This window comes from Mytilus galloprovincialis, chromosome 1, assembly GCF_965363235.1.
Source record: "Mytilus galloprovincialis chromosome 1, xbMytGall1.hap1.1, whole genome shotgun sequence".
In the NCBI taxonomy this organism is placed as follows: Eukaryota; Metazoa; Mollusca; class Bivalvia; order Mytilida; family Mytilidae; genus Mytilus; species Mytilus galloprovincialis.
The window spans coordinates 74,767,630-74,778,786 of record NC_134838.1 but is presented as its reverse complement, the minus strand read 5'-3'; positions in this window follow the sequence as shown (position 1 = coordinate 74,778,786).

Genomic DNA, 11,157 nt, shown 5'->3' with positions numbered 1-11,157 from the left:
ATCAAAAACGAAAAATGAAAACACTTTCGTTTTTCGTTTTTTGTTTTTGATATTTCAAAAGAAAAAACGAATGGACGCAAATATACACGGACTATACAGCCCACATATCATGTGCCATATAATCTTGATGTCCCTTTTAAAACACTTTGAAGGATTAAATTAAAGTTGTGAAATTAGGAAATAAAAATAAACCCTATCAAAATCCAATTTGTCGACATGAAATAGACAAAAACGAAGAGACATATGACAAAAGACAACGACAAGCGAGGTTTCTGTTTTTTTTCATTTATAACTAAACACTTTTAATATAGATTAGATCGTTGGTTTTCCCGTTTGAATGGTTTTACACTTGTAATTTGGGGGCCCTTTATAGCTTGTTGTTCTGTGTGAGCCAAGGCTCCGTGTTGAAGGCCGCACATTGACCTATAATGGTTTACTTTTATAAATTGTTATTTGGATTGGGAGTTGTCTCATTGGCACTCATACCACATCTTCCTATACCTACTTGGCGAATTAGTCGAGGCTTTTGTATTTTAAATACTCATACATAACGTTCAGTGATAAGGACACGAAATTGCAGCCAAGATCCTTAATTTGACAATGTTTAGTATAACTTTGTTGTTTTAAATATATAAAAGTTAACTTACCACGATGTAAATGTCATCGGTTTACCATCAGACCAAATGTAGTCATTAATACTATATCCATTAGTTTTCTTCCTTAACCCTGTATTATAAAGACAATACAAATATTGTACATATGTGAAATACTTGCTGTGTGGTGACATTCCTTGGCGCTTTTATTCAAATGGTATTTATATTTTCAAAATGTTTAACGTAATCATACTCTCTCGATACTTAAAATACTTTTATCTAGATGGCGATGATTAAGGCTTGATAACTACTGTGACAATAGAAACAAAAAGGAGTATTGCAATATGTTTCCAAATGCTTCTGCAATTTTCTTATACTAGTGAAAATCATTATAGAGTTGAACTTTTGTTTGTTTGTTTTGTTTTATTAAAAAAAACTTGGTGTAAATTATTAAGAGCTTCCGATAGAAGGTCGTACCTTCTCGTTTAACCAAAGCACTTTGTAATGTTTTTAAATATCCATCACATTATCATATCAATTTTATCTTTACGAGAACACAATAATCTTCCTGACACAATTTTCACTAATAAAACACTAAAGCGCAAAAATTGTAAATTATGAAATTTTATGTTAAGAATAGTATGTCGACGCCTTTAATTAAAGTGATGTGCCAAATACCAATATATGCACGATTATCACTCGAGTCGTTGCTTTGGACTGTTACAAGGTAATGCATAAATTCCATTTCTGATTGGTCTGCTATGCTGACAAGATGTCCTCCTTTAACCCTGCATTCACTCTCCGCTTCAATCCATGTTAACCCAAACGTCTTCCTCTGCATCCCATAGCAACTGTTTTTAAATCCATACCAATTTTCTTCACAACCTTCGATGTATAACATATGACCATAAAAAAAAAGAAGGTTATGGGCAACATTTTTTTTCCGTTTAGTAATACTTCTAAACAAGGACATTTAGGCTGAAAAGCACAACACCTTCTCCGTTGTGTTATACTGTACCATTGGTGCTTTGTTTCTTGTTTTTTTTTTAAATTTACTCATTTTTCATCTATTAGGTAAATTATCAATTATTTGAAAAGTGTGAATAGAAATGTTTTGCTGCTAGTTGTTCTTATTTTTGTTTTGTTCGTTATTATCCAGTACATTGTAAGAATCAGGCAATTTTTACTATCCTATCTTATTTTAAAGTTACACAAAGCCTGAGTATGAAATATTCATTTCTGCGTTTCTGGTAATTCAAAAAATCTGAAGATAACGTTTAGGTAGAATGATATCTGTAAATACGAAGTGCATTTGAACAAAACCATATCTTGAATTACAAGTACAAGAAATAGAGACGAATGTTATTTTGATGTACTATTATACATTATGAATATTAATTAATGTCAACCTGAGTTTTATAATTTTCCCTAAACTTGTTCACAGTTTTATTTAGAGCTAACTGAGGCATACCTTTAGGTGCGAGATGGTCTATATTGAAGACCCATTGATTGCCTTCGGATGTTATCTGCTCCTTGATCTGGTTATTTTTTCTTTGACATATTCCCTATTTCCATTCTTAATTTGCTAGGTTTTCACCACTGCATGATTCGTAGGCAGATGTATACTTGAGTTATTTAAGAAAGAAAATGGTCAATAGATGCGTATTGCGCTATTTCACAACTAAGCCCGGACAATATCAAGAAACTAATATAGACTTTGTAAATGAATTAAATTATACAATATGTTTGTATCGAAAATGTATGCTTACTGCTATTTCCTAAATCAAATGTTTTTTGTATAAAGAACTTAAGTTCATATTTTCCGAGAAATCCACCATTTCCTTGTAAATTAGTTGCAGTTTTAAATTCAATATAAAGTTTCTCCCAGCTTGATATCAATGCACTGTAAGGACGACTGCCCTTACAAAACTTTCCCAAGCTTTTACTACGCCCTTGGAGGTCAATATCATTAACAGAAATAAACGACTGTTCACACGAGGAATCATCAGTAACATCAAGATTTATAATGTAAAATGTTACATATTGACCGTATGCACCCTCTATTTTCCAAAAACATGAGTCTCCAGGTTGGTAAGATATTGGGAACCCTGGTGTAAATATGTAAGCCGATTGCTGGTCACATATCTGGAAACAACTTTCTATTCCACCACATGCTGGTAAATCTGAAGAAAGACAGTATCAACATTAATATTTAAGAGAAGTGCTATTAGTGTTTTGCTACATAAACAATCCTGCATGGTTGCATCATTTCTGACGGTCTTGTCTCTCTTTAGAAATCTAATTTTTACATAAAGCAGTCCTCCTTTTGTAATGCTGCGGACGCACTGTTCTGCAAGTTACGGTATTCTGTTATTCCAAAAACATTTTTATTAGAAAATGTCTGTACAAAGTCAGAAATAGGACAATTGTTATCCATTCGTTTGATGTGTTTCAGCTTTTGATTTTGCCATTGATCTTTTGAATTTTTCTCGGAGTTCAGAGGTTTTGGGATTTTACTTTTTTCAGTGATCGGACAAATGAAATTGTTCAAATTAAAACATACCATTCGTCAAGACAAGGATATAAAATCTTCTAATTTAAGAGACTTCTACCGACCCAATATTGTGTTTGATTGTACAACATTTACAAAATCCAATTTCATGAGCTGTTAAAACTTGTGTCTTACCCAACATTTATTTATAAAAAAAATGTCTGAACCAAGTCAGGGACATGACAGCCATTTGTCAGTCGTCCTGTTGGTCAATATAGCCAAGTGTTGTACTTTTGCCACCAATTATAGACTAACTTGTTAACATTTGGTACAAAATGGCACAAACCTATCATAGATACTTTCAATTCAAAAGTATTTGCATTATTTCTTTCAAAATGAAAACAAGTTGAGAGCTGTATCGTCATTTCATTTGATTCAGATATTAGTTTGACTCCATCCAATTTCTTATCAGATGGAAGAATATTCTTTGTGTAGCCACTCTTGTCTCTGATACTCAAGGTGTCTTCACATTCTCCTGGATTAATGTCGTACACACCCATCTGAAGTACAAGAAAAAAGGGAAGAGTTATTCTTAGCACACGCAAAAATGGAAATAAGTAATAGTAAAAGTTCAATGATAAGTTAATATTGATATTAAAAGGCCTCCGAACAAAAAGGGGTGTTCAGATCCCAGAGCCCGAAGGGCGAGGGGATTTGAACAGCCCTTTTTGTGAGGAGGTCTTTTAATGTCAATATTAATTTAATCATTGAACTTTTACTGACTTACAAACAGTCAAAAATATATGAAAAGTACATAAAAAGCACTTGCAGAAACCTAATTCCCCTGAACTGGACGAGTCTAAATATGTTTAACTTAAATGATAGTTAAACAGTACTCAGACTGGTATATACAATTAACAGTTACCAAATTGAAATGAAAACGGACCAATTTAATGGCATTACATCATATAATTATTTATTTATGATAAAAAAAAATTAGCATCTAAATAACACCAAATGATAGTTTTACAAAATTAGGGGGTAAATTTATATTTTTTAGCCAACTTTTCAAAATAACGATTTCTTATTTAATAAATCAGCAATCAAAACCCCCGTACAGACCTCATTTATAACTGACCAATGAATATTATGCCCAACAACTTCATGCTATATAATACTTGATGTTTTTGATCTGTCAGTAATCATGAAATAGAATCGTAAAGATCAGACCTTAGAATACAGTAAGTAAACTCTTCCAACAATTAGCTTTTTAAACAGCTTGTTTAAGAACTTTTAATCGGACAGTCCTAGATGCATAAGGTCCTTCACAATATTCATCCGGCAAATGTTCCTTTTGTTTCTGATTTGGTAATTTTCCTACATTAAGATACATGCGAATGCAAAATAATTAGTGTTGTCTATTCAGTCCAATCAATTAATAGATCTTGCTTTATTTGTGTTTTTTTTTTTAATAAGAACTATGCATGCAAACTTCAATGAATAAAACCGTATTGAACTAGGTTTCACTGTCCCGATCAAAACGTGTTCGGTGAGATATATTCGCAAGTTCAATATATTGTTATATGAAAACCAAACACTTTAATTTAGTCGTCCGTTATTCCCTTTTCGTTTCTAAATGAAGCAAAAACACCTGGGAAAAACTTTTATCTTTCTTAGTTTTATCCTTGCCTGACAAAAAAAAATCATATGTTATAAATCGTATTTAAACATTAGATAAGAACAATAGTAAAAAAATATCTAAAACTTTTGAATAAGCAGTCATTTATGTGATAAACTGAAGAGACCCCCCCCCCCCCAAAAAAAAAAAAAAAAAAACAACAAAAAAACAAAACAAAACAAAACAAAATAAAAATCTAAATGAAAATTGTAAATTATAGCATATTACAAGATCTTGTCTTTGTGTGCCAAGTACTAGTACTGTAACAGAGATATTAATCAAATTGATTGATTGTTGTTTGCTTTAAGTCCAGTAGCAAATAATTCATGCCTGTTAATGCACGGCCGACACTCGGCTAACCGAGAGATTGGTCGGTTAATCTATATTGAGTATGCGGCTATATGGGAGATTGGTCTGTTAATCGGGTTGGCTATACGTCTGTTAAGAGTAAAACGCACAATTTAATGTTAAACTCTATCAAATATACAGATTTTTTGCATATTATAAGAATCAAATAAAAAAAAAGAAAAGTGTCTGACAAAATGATATCTATCATAGAACATTGTCCACCTTTAAAAACATTTCATAGTCTGCGCAGTTTTCAGTAAAAGTAAAAGGCGTCGCGCAAGCATGTAGTATTTATGACTACACGCATAGCAATTTTTTTAATAAAAGGCGAAACAAACAATTTTATATATCATTTAAAAGACACAAAATACTACTTTGGTTCTTGCATATAAATTGACATTAGTAAATATTTCATAATTGTAATATAACGTGAGTAATACCACGTTTTAGTGAAAATTATGGGTTACAGTGGCGTAGCCAGGGTTGAAATGATGTGGATGCCTTCGCCGAGCGGAGTGAGGTGATTTTTTTGGGACTATTTTATGCAGAAAATTTATATTTTTTCAGACATTGTTCCTGTAAGCACATTTGCTCCCATAGAATCCGACACTGGTTAATTGGATTTTTGTTTAATTTCAAAATACCCACCAATTCATATAATTATATTTTAAACAAAATTTTAATGTTTTTCCGAAATTCTCGAAACTGAATGTAATTCATAATTTTTTATTTGATGTAAAAGTTTCCCACCAATCTTAATATTTGACATCTCATAAATGGCCCCATCACAGCGTCACTTCTGTATAAAGGAACTGAAGTGATCCCCTTTCCTAGCATTTCTCAAAAAACGGCCCTATCACAGCGGCACTTCGAAATATAGGAACTGAAGTGACCCCATAATGCGTCGCAGGGGACATCATCGAAATAACTGGTGTCCGTCCATCCGGTCTTGTTTGCACTCTCATGTGTACAATTCTTGCCAGATTTTTATATCATCAGCAATGACAATTTCGAAAATAAGTCCTAATCTTTGACCTTTTGAAATATAAATTATAACGGAAATCCCATTGCATTTTCTCTAAAGCTTTATCTCCATTAAAAATAAAAGGAAAAGGAAAAACTTTATTTTTTATTAGTTATTGCTCTTGTTCATTGGTTACATAAAATATGTGCAATGCAGGAGACATAGGAACTTTGTTCTTTTATTGAAAATAAAATTAATATGTGGACCTAGATAGAAACTGGAATTTACTGACAGGGCCGTAACTGCCTATGAGGCAGGCGAGGCAACTGCCTCCCCTGAATTGTCGACACCAAAATTTGTTTTTTGAAGTAGTAAAATGAAATATTGACAATATGTATACGAAGAACTTGAATTTATATTATAAACAACACAAGTTTACAGTTTTAACAGTGTTATCATGATACGTGATATATCTGTCATTTTCCGGATTTTTTACGGAAAGTGAACCGTTTCAGTATTTTATTTTTCGTGTGGCCGTCCGTCTGTTATTCAGTATTCGTACGAGAACACATATGAAACTTTGATTTCGACAATTTTAAATAAAACTTAACTATTCACATTTATATTAGAGCTCCATTAAGCAGAGGAAGTTCCCTTTGTATTGTGAATCTTTTATGATATTGGAAATTCGTTACCGGCTGAATCAGCTGTTGTGTCATTTTTTTCTCCCGGCCGATCGTACGAGAACATTATGGTCAATGCCTTAGTAGTTAAACACTCCCATTTGTTGAAGCAGAGACTTTCTAAACTAAGTATATACTAGTTTAGAAAGTCCCTGGTTAATGTAGTTATATACATGTCTGTTCAGCTTTCAACAATATTAAAATTCAAGGTCCTCGACAAAAAAAATATTGCTTTCTATGATCTTGCTTTATGTTTTTTAACTTACCAGTTTGATTTCTAACAAAAATATCTTTAAATACATATAATAATTGTTTGTATAAAAAATTGCTTCAAGGATCTAGGAATACCAGTAAAAATTGATGTTTCTTAAAGTTAGGAAATCGAAGGAAAATGGGTGATTTTTAGCCATATTGAGAACAAAATCCGCGGTCACAATGTATTTAATGTAAATAATTATAGGTCAAAGAACGGCCTTTTAGACGGAGCCTTGTCTTACCCCGAACAGCAATCTCAGTTTGTTTTTGCATAAAAATTGCTTCCAGGTTCAAGCAATACTGATGTTTCTTAAAGTTAGTAAATCAAAGGAAAACGGGTAATTTTGAGCCATTTTACTGCGAGAAAAAAAATCGGCGGCGGGGGGGGGGGGGGGGGGAACCTGCGCCCCCAACCCGCTCTTTCTAAGGGGCCTCAATCGGCGGCTCAAAATCCCTGCCTCCCCTGAATTCGAACCCTAGTTACGGCCCTGACTGATAAGCCTAGGAATGATCACACTCTATTATAGATTAGTTTTTTTTCACGTCGTCTTTCATGTCACAGGAAACGATATCAGGATATGGTGGTTTAGTTGTCAGTTATGTTGTTGGTCAGTTGTACTGAGAAGCCATCGATCCGCTAGGCTCAATTAAGAATTGAATGCTTCTTTTTGTAAATTTATTGGGGTGTAAAAGCGTTGACCGAAGTACATTTTGTTTCCGCGCTTCATTCTAAAAATGTACGCACGGTCAACGCTTTTACAACCCTATAAAGTTACAAAAAGAAGCATTCAATACTTATAATTACATTTTTTAGCTATGATCATGAAAACACGAATTTTATATATTTTATTATTTAATTCACCTGTGCACTTTATTGTTGGAGCACGTGTTATCATGAATGAAAAGTTGTATTGTGCAATGCAACTGCTTACGGAATAACACGTGATGTGCAGTCAGCCAATCAGAATAAAATATTACAATGAAACATACATCTAATGTATTTATTTTCAGATGAAACATGTCCGAGGATCTGTGCATCTTCCTCTGCATGCACTTGCCGTAGCCGATGACGTAGTCTTTTTACGAAAAAAATCGAGAACACTTTTCTACGATTTATCCATCTTGTTTTATTACATAAACTAAATTATCCTTAATAAAAGACCACGCATACTTCATCGGAATTAATTGGATGTTATCCTCAAATCCTAACCCTTGTTACATACGGATTCCTCCGAGTTTAACTGCTGCGAACATATCTTTATTTATATTTTTTTCCTGTCAAAATGATGTGGATGCTTGAGCATCTGAGCATACACGCAAGCTACGCCACTGGGTTATAAAGTCTGTTAATGGGTTGGACAATTGAAATTGTGTCAGTTAAGAGTTATTTAGCCACGAAAATAGTTTTGCTACCTTTATATTTTCCCATTAAAAAAGTTAAGAATGAGAGATTCTTGAGTAAAAAAAAATGATAACACGGTGCAGCACTATCCTTCCAGTAAACGCATTTTTATTTTGACTTTCTTTGCATTTTATTGAAGAGTGTGTCACTTCGATATAGCGTGATCTGGGTTGGCCGCTGGAATATGCATCAATTTATTATTTAAGCCTTAATTTTTGTGTCTGCAAAAAGTAGCATATTCTCAAATCCGACTGAACGTGTCTTTCTAATACAACACAGGGTACATTTAACGTGTTGTCGGTCTCATATGCACATGATATTTGTCACTGGACGTTTAACCCTAATTCGTCAGCATCATCCAATTGGTTGTTGTCTTCTATTACTTAATCATCTGTTGTTTATAAATCATTCTAAAGAAGTAAATGGAAAGGAGCGAATGCAGCTACATTTGGTTGTATTAAGTTTAAATTCATGTTATTCCGTTTAGTTCTTTTTCTACATATGTGCAGTGGAGAACTGCAGTTTTACACATGTAAACTTCAAGCATTTGTTACCAATATGAGTACATCGCAATCCGTTACAGTTTCAACACCCAGGGTGGTTTCATGTCTTTATTCTTAAACAATTATTGTTTTTTTCTCTCTTTTTTTAGCAATGCATCACTCTCTACTGTCCTTATCTTTTATTATGCCCCGTCTACGATAGTAGTAGGGGCATTATGTTTTCTGGTCTGTGCGTCCGTTCGTCCGTCTGTTCGTTCGTCTGTTCGTTCGTCTGTTCGTTCGTCCGTTCGTCCGTCTGTCCCATGTCAGGTTAAAGTTTTTGGTCGAGGTAGTTTATGATGAAGTTATAGTTGCATCCATTTGTAACTTTACATACATAGTCATTATAATAGGGAATTTCTAAAAAGTACCTCAAATTTAGGTTTTGGTCCTCATTTCATGGTTCATTGAACATGAAAATGAGATTGTGTGAAACAGCTCTTTGCCAGGTTAAAGTTTTTGGTCGAGGTAGTTTATGATGAAGTTATAGTTGCATCCATTTGTAACTTTACATACATAGTCATTATGATAGGGAATTTCTAAAAAGTACCTCAAATTTAGTTTTTTGGTCCTCATTTCATGGTTCATTGAACATGAAAATGAGATTGTGTGAAACAGCTCTTTGCCAGGTTAAAGTTTTTGGTCGAGGTAGTTTATGATGAAGTTATAGTTGCATCCATTTGTAACTTTACATACATAGTCATTATGATAGGGAATTTCTAAAAAGTACCAGTTTTCTGGTCTGTGCGTCCGTTCGTCCGTCTGTTCGTTCGTTCGTTCGTTCGTCTGTTCGTTCGTCCGTCTGTCCCGCTTCAGGTTAAAGTTTTTGGTCAAGGTAGTTTTTGATGAAGTTGAAGTCCAATCAACTTGAAACTTAGTACACATGTTCCTTATGATATGATTTTTCTAATTTAAATGCCAAATTAGAGTTTTGACCCCAATTTTACGGTTCACTGATAGAAAATGATAGTGCAAATTTCAGGTTAAAGTTTTTGGCTTCAGGTTAAAGTTTTTGGTCAAGGTAGTTTTTGATGAAGTTGAAGTCCAATCAACTTGAAACTTAGTATACGTGTGCCCTATGATATGATCTTTCTAATTTAAATGCCAAATTAGAGTTTTGACCCCAATTTTACGGTTCACTGAACATAGAAAATGATAGTGCAAATTTCAGGTTAAAGTTTTTGGCTTCAGGTTAAAGTTTTTGGTCAAGGTAGTTTTTGATGAAGTTGAAGTCCAATCAACTTGAAACTTAGTATACATGTGCCCTATGATATGATCTTTCTAATTTAAATGCCAAATTAGAGTTTTGACCCCAATTTTACGGTTCACTGAACATAGAAAATGATAGTGCAAATTTCAGGTTAAAGTTTTTGGTCAAGGTAGTTTTTGATGAAGTTGAAGTCCAATCAACTTGAAACTTAGTATACATGTGCCCTATGATATGATCTTTCTAATTTAAATGCCAAATTAGAGTTTTGACCCCAATTTTACGGTTCACTGAACATAGAAAATGATAGTGCAAATTTCAGGTTAAAGTTTTTGGCTTCAGGTTAAAGTTTTTGGTCAAGGTAGTTTTTGATGAAGTTGAAGTCCAATCAACTTGAAACTTAGTATACATGTGCCCTATGATATGATCTTTCTAATTAAATGCCAAATTAGAGTTTTGACCCCAATTTTACGGTTCACTGAACATAGAAAATGATAGTGCAAATTTCAGGTTAAAGTTTTTGGTCAAGGTAGTTTTTGATAAAGTAGAAGTCCAATCAACTTGAAACTTAGTATACATGTTCCCTTTGATAAGATCATTCTAATTTTAATGCCAAATTAGAGAATTTATTCCAATTTCACAGTCCTTTAAACATAGAAAATGATAGTGTGAGTGGGGCATCCGTGTACTGTGGACACATTCTTGTTTATATTCTGTATCTCCATCCAGATTATCGTGTATACCATGAGGGTCGGATTGGGGTGTTGATTATTTCTGTATTCTTTAAATTGTTATATTATTTTCTATACATTTTATTTATCTTACTCATTATTCTTTCTCTATTCTTTATATTTAGGCATCCCAATATATTTTTACTTACTGATGTTTAGTTACATTACGACGTTAATCTCTGATTTATATACTGGTTACCAATGTAGATGACAAATTGGTGTCATTCATGACAATAACACAGAATCCACAGAATATATGCGAC